The following is a 6,270-nucleotide window of genomic DNA, read 5'->3' as shown; positions in this document are numbered from 1 at the left end:
ACAAACAAACCAAATTTTTGAAGTCCAAACGACCCGGCCATAGCTAGTAATTTGTCGAATTATTCGCGAATTATAAGGTTTGGCGAATAAAATGAATAAGTCGGCGAATTTTTGAATGATACGGTTTAATTCACGAATTGGTTGGGCCGGGCTTATAATTGCCGAATTATAATGTCCGGATATTTGAAATTCAAAAAAACGGGTCGGGTCTTAGTTGAACCTTAGTTGAAACCAAAATAAATGTGTTAGTAATTATAAGGTTTAGAACAAAAAATTTGACATTTGTATTATTTTTTCATGAATAAAATTAAAAAAAAAAAAAATAAAACGTTATTTAAATATATATATCAAAAGAAATATTTTATTAAATGTAAAATATATAGTTTTATTGGACCGAATTTTAAAGGAATGCTTAATAATCGAAAATTTATTATATATGAATAAAATTGTAAAAATAAAAATAAAAACGTTATGTACTTATATATCAAAGTTTTAAATGTAAAATATGTGGCAATTTTAAAAGGAATGCATTCAGATTATTATATCCGTTATAAAAAAAGTTAGCGTTTTATTGGACCAATATTTAAAACATTATATCGAAACCAAAAATATTTTTACCGTTAGCATTTTATTAGACCGAATATTTAAAAGTATTATTATTGAAAATTTCGAATCTTAGGCGAATAATTGCTGTATCAAACTTTTGCTGTCCATGAATTTACTAGCTATGGACCCGGCTATGTCGCCCAATAGAATCCCCCAACGACCCAACCATGTCGTCCTGGAGATTGTCCAAACGACACGATATCGTCTAGCTAAAGACTCGAGAGTTTTGTCTCACTGAAACAACATGACAAGTAGGGCAGGGAATTGGGTCGGGTAGACCCGAATCCGACCCGACCCAATTACCGAATATATCGGATTCGGGTTGATTTTTGTATCCGTTTATGTATTTGGGTCGGATTCGGATTCGGGTATGTCGGGTTCGGATATAATTTTTGGGATTTTTTTGAATTTTTAGTGTTATCCGATCGGGTTAGTCGGATTCGGTCGGGTTCGGATATTAAATTTCGGATATAATCGGATTCGGGTTCGGATATTGTGAAATTATTCGGATTCGGATTCGGATATAGCCATATCCACCCGAACCCGACCCGATCCCTGCCCTAATGGCAAGACCGGTTGGATTGGTTGTTGGGCTTGGACTTGGGCTGAAAACATTTTTTTTAAGAAATGACAAACTTGTAATATTTCGATTTTTTTGGGGTTTCCCCGTGCAATTTGCGTGAGTGCCCGATTAAATCGCCTCTTCCTTTCTTCCTGAAAGAAGAAAAAGTATCTATGATTTCAAAAGATACGGTTTTGCTAGAAATGGAGGGAAATTATAATGGAGAACACACGCCAAAACATTATAAAGAGAAGAAGAAGAAGAAGAAAAAGAAGAAAGAAGAAAGAAAAAGATCTCTACACGATTTAAACAAATTCTTTGGTAGTCTACTGTGAAAACAAATTTGTATCATCTTATCTTTCTACTCTTATCTCATCTTCCATCTTTCTACTGTTAAAACAAACTCTTATAAAAACCCCCAAGGCAACCCCAAGGCAACAAGTGAAATAAAGGACGTGAATTGTGTAGTACTAAACTTTTCATTCATCCAGTTAAGATTTCATATCTTTCTCTCCAAGCATGCATTCTTTTGAGATTACCGACTCAGCTGATGATGAGAGAAGTCAACTGAACGACACACAACGGAGTTGGCTCTTAAGACCCCAACCCAAAAAAATCAAAAAATATGTAGATTTGGGTTTCATTGTTTGTAGTTATAAAGCTTTGCTGTGGACCATTGCCGCCATTTTGTTTGCTTTCCTGCTCATAGCCCTTCCAATCATCCTCTCTAAGAATTTACCCAACAAAAAGGACCACCCTCTTCCCCCTGATGATTACTCAAAAGCACTCCACACTGCACTCCGATTCTTCAACGCCCAGAAATGTAAGTATTTTTCTTCCTTAAAAACGGAATCAACAACTTCATCTAAGCTCAATATATATAAAATGTTTTTCTTTTCACATGGTATTAAAAATAATTGGGAAAATGAGGCACTCTATTGATATCTCAAAGATTTTTTAAACTACTGTGGTGATGATGTAGAATTTTTGTTCGAACGTGTTCTTCTACTACTGATTCAGCAAATTTCCATGGTGATTGACTTTTTTTAACTACGTGTCTTGTTTTTCTTGTTCTTGTTCGTCTTCGGACACTCACTTCGAATGTGAAATCGAACTCTTCTTCCATTGAAAGTTTGCGGATTTGGGTGGTGGTTTAAGAGTTTTGTTAGAGAAACAATTTTAGTTAACGTATTGAAGAACTGGTCTGGGCTGGGCTGGGCTGGGCTGGGCTATGAAGAATTTAGGCCCATACATGCCTGAGGTTTTGTTTATAAGTAGAATTCGCAGCAAGTTTGATTTGAAATTTATTGAACAATAATAAAATGGTGAGATTATGAGGGCTATATGGGTTTCCTCAATCCTTTCATGTAGCGAGAAACTTGCAAGAACACAAATTCCTAAGGATGGTAAGAAGAATTCGGCATTTCTCAATAAGAACAGTCATGTCAAACGCCAACAAGTGCAACATGCCCATACAGCATATTTAGTGAAGTCGACTAACAAAAACTTCTGTTTTACTTCATATCTGTTACAAATTTAACAAAAACTTCTGTTTGTATAAATAAACTATATAAGCATATCTGTACACTATAGTTTAAATACTCATTGAAATATTGATTTTATGTAACTGTTGTTGTTTGGTTATTTTGGTGTGTAGCTGGGCGCTTGCCTAAAGACAACAATGTGTCTTGGAGAGGAGATTCTGGACTACGAGATGGACTGGTAGGAGGATATTATGATGCAGGGGACAACTCAAAGTTACATTTCCCATTGGCATTCTCCATGACCATGCTGAGTTGGAGTGTGATTGAATACAGCACAAAATACAAAGCTGTAGGTGAGTATGATCATGTAAAGGAGCTTATAAAATGGGGAACAGATTACTTACTGCTGACCTTCAACTCCTCTGCCACAACCATCGATCAAATTTACAGTCAGGTATTATAACCAACATATCATAATGTCACCTATGCCATTAATGACCAACATATTCTGATATTTTTATGTGTCCAGGTTGGTGGAGGGCAAAATCTAACAAAATAGTGACGATACGTGAAATGTTGGCAAAGACCTGAAGATGTGCAGTATGAGCGCCAAGTCCAAATAAGTACACAAGGCCCTGATCTAGCAGGTGAGATGGCAGCGGCCTTGGCAGCCGCCTCAATTGTCTTTCGAGATGATGTGAAGTATTCAAAGAAGCTTCTGGATGGTGCCACTGCCCTTTATAAGTTTGCTGACGACCCTAGTAAGCGTCTTTCTTATAGTCGTGGCAATTCAAATATTGCACGATACTATAATTCAACGGGCTATTGGGACGAAATCATATGGAGTGCGGCATGGATGTTTTATGCGAGTGGTAATGTCGGTTATTTGGAACGTGCAACCGAAGATACCGTAGCAACTCATGCGAAGGCATTTAGTCATATTCCGGATTTGAGGGTGTTGAGTTGGGACAACAAGTTGCCTGCCAGCAGAGCTATTGCTAACAAGATTGAGGATATTCTTGGGCCCTGGTTACCCTTATGAGGGCCTGTTGAGAAGATATCACAATGAGGCTGGCAGTAACGTGTGTTCTTATCTTCGACAATTCAATGTCTTCAACTGGACAAAAGGTATGTAGAAAATGGGCTGGAATTAGTGTTTTCAATTCTTTGCGGATAATGAAGCCCAACTAACATATTTTTTTTAATTGTTTTGATACAGGTGGTTTGATTTTGCTAAATCACGGTCGTCCTTTGCAATACGTGGCAAATGCTGCATTTTTAGCATCCCTTTTTGCTGATTATATGAACGCAACTGGTGTTCCTGGATGGTATTGTGGCCCCAATTTTATATCATCGGATAAACTGCGGTTCTTTGCATCTTCTCAGGTTCTTTCTCTTTAACTCGCTCTGTACTTACATATTAATTAGTGATAGTCTATGGTTACAACACTCATCAATGCCTACCTATGTATGTCTAATAAGAATACCTTGGTTAAAGATGACAGAGTAGAAGAATTAAAATGCCTATTTACTTTGTTTGCTGCTGTGAAACATCTCAGGTGAATTACATCTTAGGAGCCAACCCGATGAACATGAGCTACTTGGTGGGTTACGGAGACAAGTTCCCAAAGTATGTTTATCACCGCGGTGCTTCTATCCGGCGGCCAAGTAACAATACTAAAAATGAGAAAGTCTACACTTGCCATGGTGGATGGGCATGGTTTGATAGTGCAAAACCGAATCCAAATGAAATTACTGGAGCGATGGTTGGTGGGCCATACAAGTCTGATAAATTTGAAGATGATCGCAAGGATAGAAGCCACACAGAACCTACATTGGCTGGAAATGCAGGACTAGTCGCTGCATTGGTCTCATTAACCACCAGTGGTGGGATGGGTATTGATAGGAACACCATATTCTGGAACGTGTCACCATTCTACCCTTCAAGTCCGCCCCCACCACCACCTTGGCAGCCATAAGGTCACAGGTTCTTATACAAAGTAATTAAGTCTTAGCTTAGGACTTGTGAAGTTACCTCTAGCTTTAGTATGTACCAAAACGTTGGCCTGGGCAGTTGTGTCACTGCTATAGCCGAGTGAGTGCTTGTAATAATATTGTAAAAGCTGGTTTATAAACTTAGTGAGGGTTGCCTTCCCAGGCCTCATATTGAAAAAATGGTATTTCTGACTAATTAACTTTCCATCTCTCCACTTTGTTCGGTAATAAAAAAAAAGGAGCAAGAAACCAAAAGGAACTAGTGTTCATGAATTGCTTGAATGTCCTGTTTGTACCAATTCAATGTACCCACCTATTCATCAGGTCAGTTTCTTTTTAATTTTGGTTAATTACTTGTTGAATTTTATTACTATTCATGAATGCTTAATTGGTCTTTGAGGAATTTGGTCAATTGGATTGATTTAGATATTGTTGAATTTGTGTTGATCGAAGATCAGGCTTTCTTGTTGTGATTGGGTAGGTAGGTAGGTAGGAATCATTCACCTATATGTTTTGTATTGAGTGAAAAAGGAAATTGGGTATTTTCAGGAACTTCATTTTATTTCGAGATTTTGTTTTGGATTCAGACTTAAGACTGGATTGTGGTGGCATTCTTGGATTGGGAATGAGGATAGAGTCTTTAGGAGACGGAATTTTAACGAGTAATGTGTTGTACTGGTGCATTTGATTCCATTCCCTATATAGTGCTTTAAAAACTAGTAGGCGTTTGTAGGGTGAGGAACGAGCTAATTCTCCCTTTCAGTTGGAGAGGAAGAGGTGAAGAATGGGAAAGGAGAAGAAGATAGGAGAGAGGGATTGTTACTGGCTGGAGATGGGAGATTTAGGTAGACAGAGAGACGTGACAAACAATATAAGTGCAGCTTACTTCCACAACATTAATGTATGGAGATTCGATAATTTTCTTCAATCCGTAGTTGGAATGTCAGCCATTTCTTGAACAATTAAGCTTTTCTAGATGACATTCTTTTAAACCAGGAGATGAGTATATTGGATAGTTACAAACAACAAATTGCATTGGATTTCTCACTAAGTCTCTAGAAATAAAGCCAGAAGCTCATAGTTCAAAACACCAAACAAAATCTCACTCGCAACCAACTTTTTTAAAGGATGTTACATGCACGTTTTTTTTTATGTGGACTGACACCCAAATTAAATAACCATCACAACCAACACTGTGACCCAACTGGACTTGTAGGATAAATCGAGGACAACTGTTTTGGGGAAAAACTGATTTTGTGGGCTATGAATGCGCTAGAATGGAATGCTGGTAGGAGAACCTGTACTGAACATGCTGGCGCCTGGCGACGGTGGAATGGATGTTAAGCTTTGCTTTTTATGCTTTTGCCTATTTGGTTATTTTTTCACAAAGAAATAATATTTAGGGAAACATCATTTGGTAAGAGATTCTCTCCTTATAAACTCACTTGTTATTAATGAAGACTGTGCTTTACTTGCATTTCCATATTAATCCTTTTAAGTAATGGAGGTTTTATGATTTGTCAATATGCATGAAATTTGAGTTTTCCCAGCATATTCAGTACTGCAGATTTGGTTTATTCATTATTGGTGAATACAAGATAGCATTTTTTTTTCTCGTTTTGA

General features: G+C 37.4%; 1 pseudogene across 1 annotated transcript; it reads left to right on the top strand.

The window, feature by feature from the left end:
- The first annotated feature begins 1,415 nt into the window (after nt 1-1,415).
- Nucleotides 1,416-4,852, top strand: LOC147513990 (endoglucanase 12-like; annotated as a pseudogene). The gene is made up of 5 exons (XR_015215801.1): nt 1,416-1,991; nt 2,826-3,106; nt 3,182-3,780; nt 3,872-4,038; nt 4,212-4,852. The product of XR_015215801.1 is annotated as an endoglucanase 12-like (transcript).
- Nucleotides 4,853-6,270: the final 1,418 nt, after the last annotated feature.

This window comes from Coptis chinensis, chromosome 3, assembly GCF_015680905.1.
Source record: "Coptis chinensis isolate HL-2020 chromosome 3, ASM1568090v1, whole genome shotgun sequence".
NCBI lineage: Eukaryota > Viridiplantae > Streptophyta > Magnoliopsida > Ranunculales > Ranunculaceae > Coptis > Coptis chinensis.
Note: the sequence above shows the minus strand (reverse complement) of the source record. Positions and strands in the feature narration are given on the sequence as shown.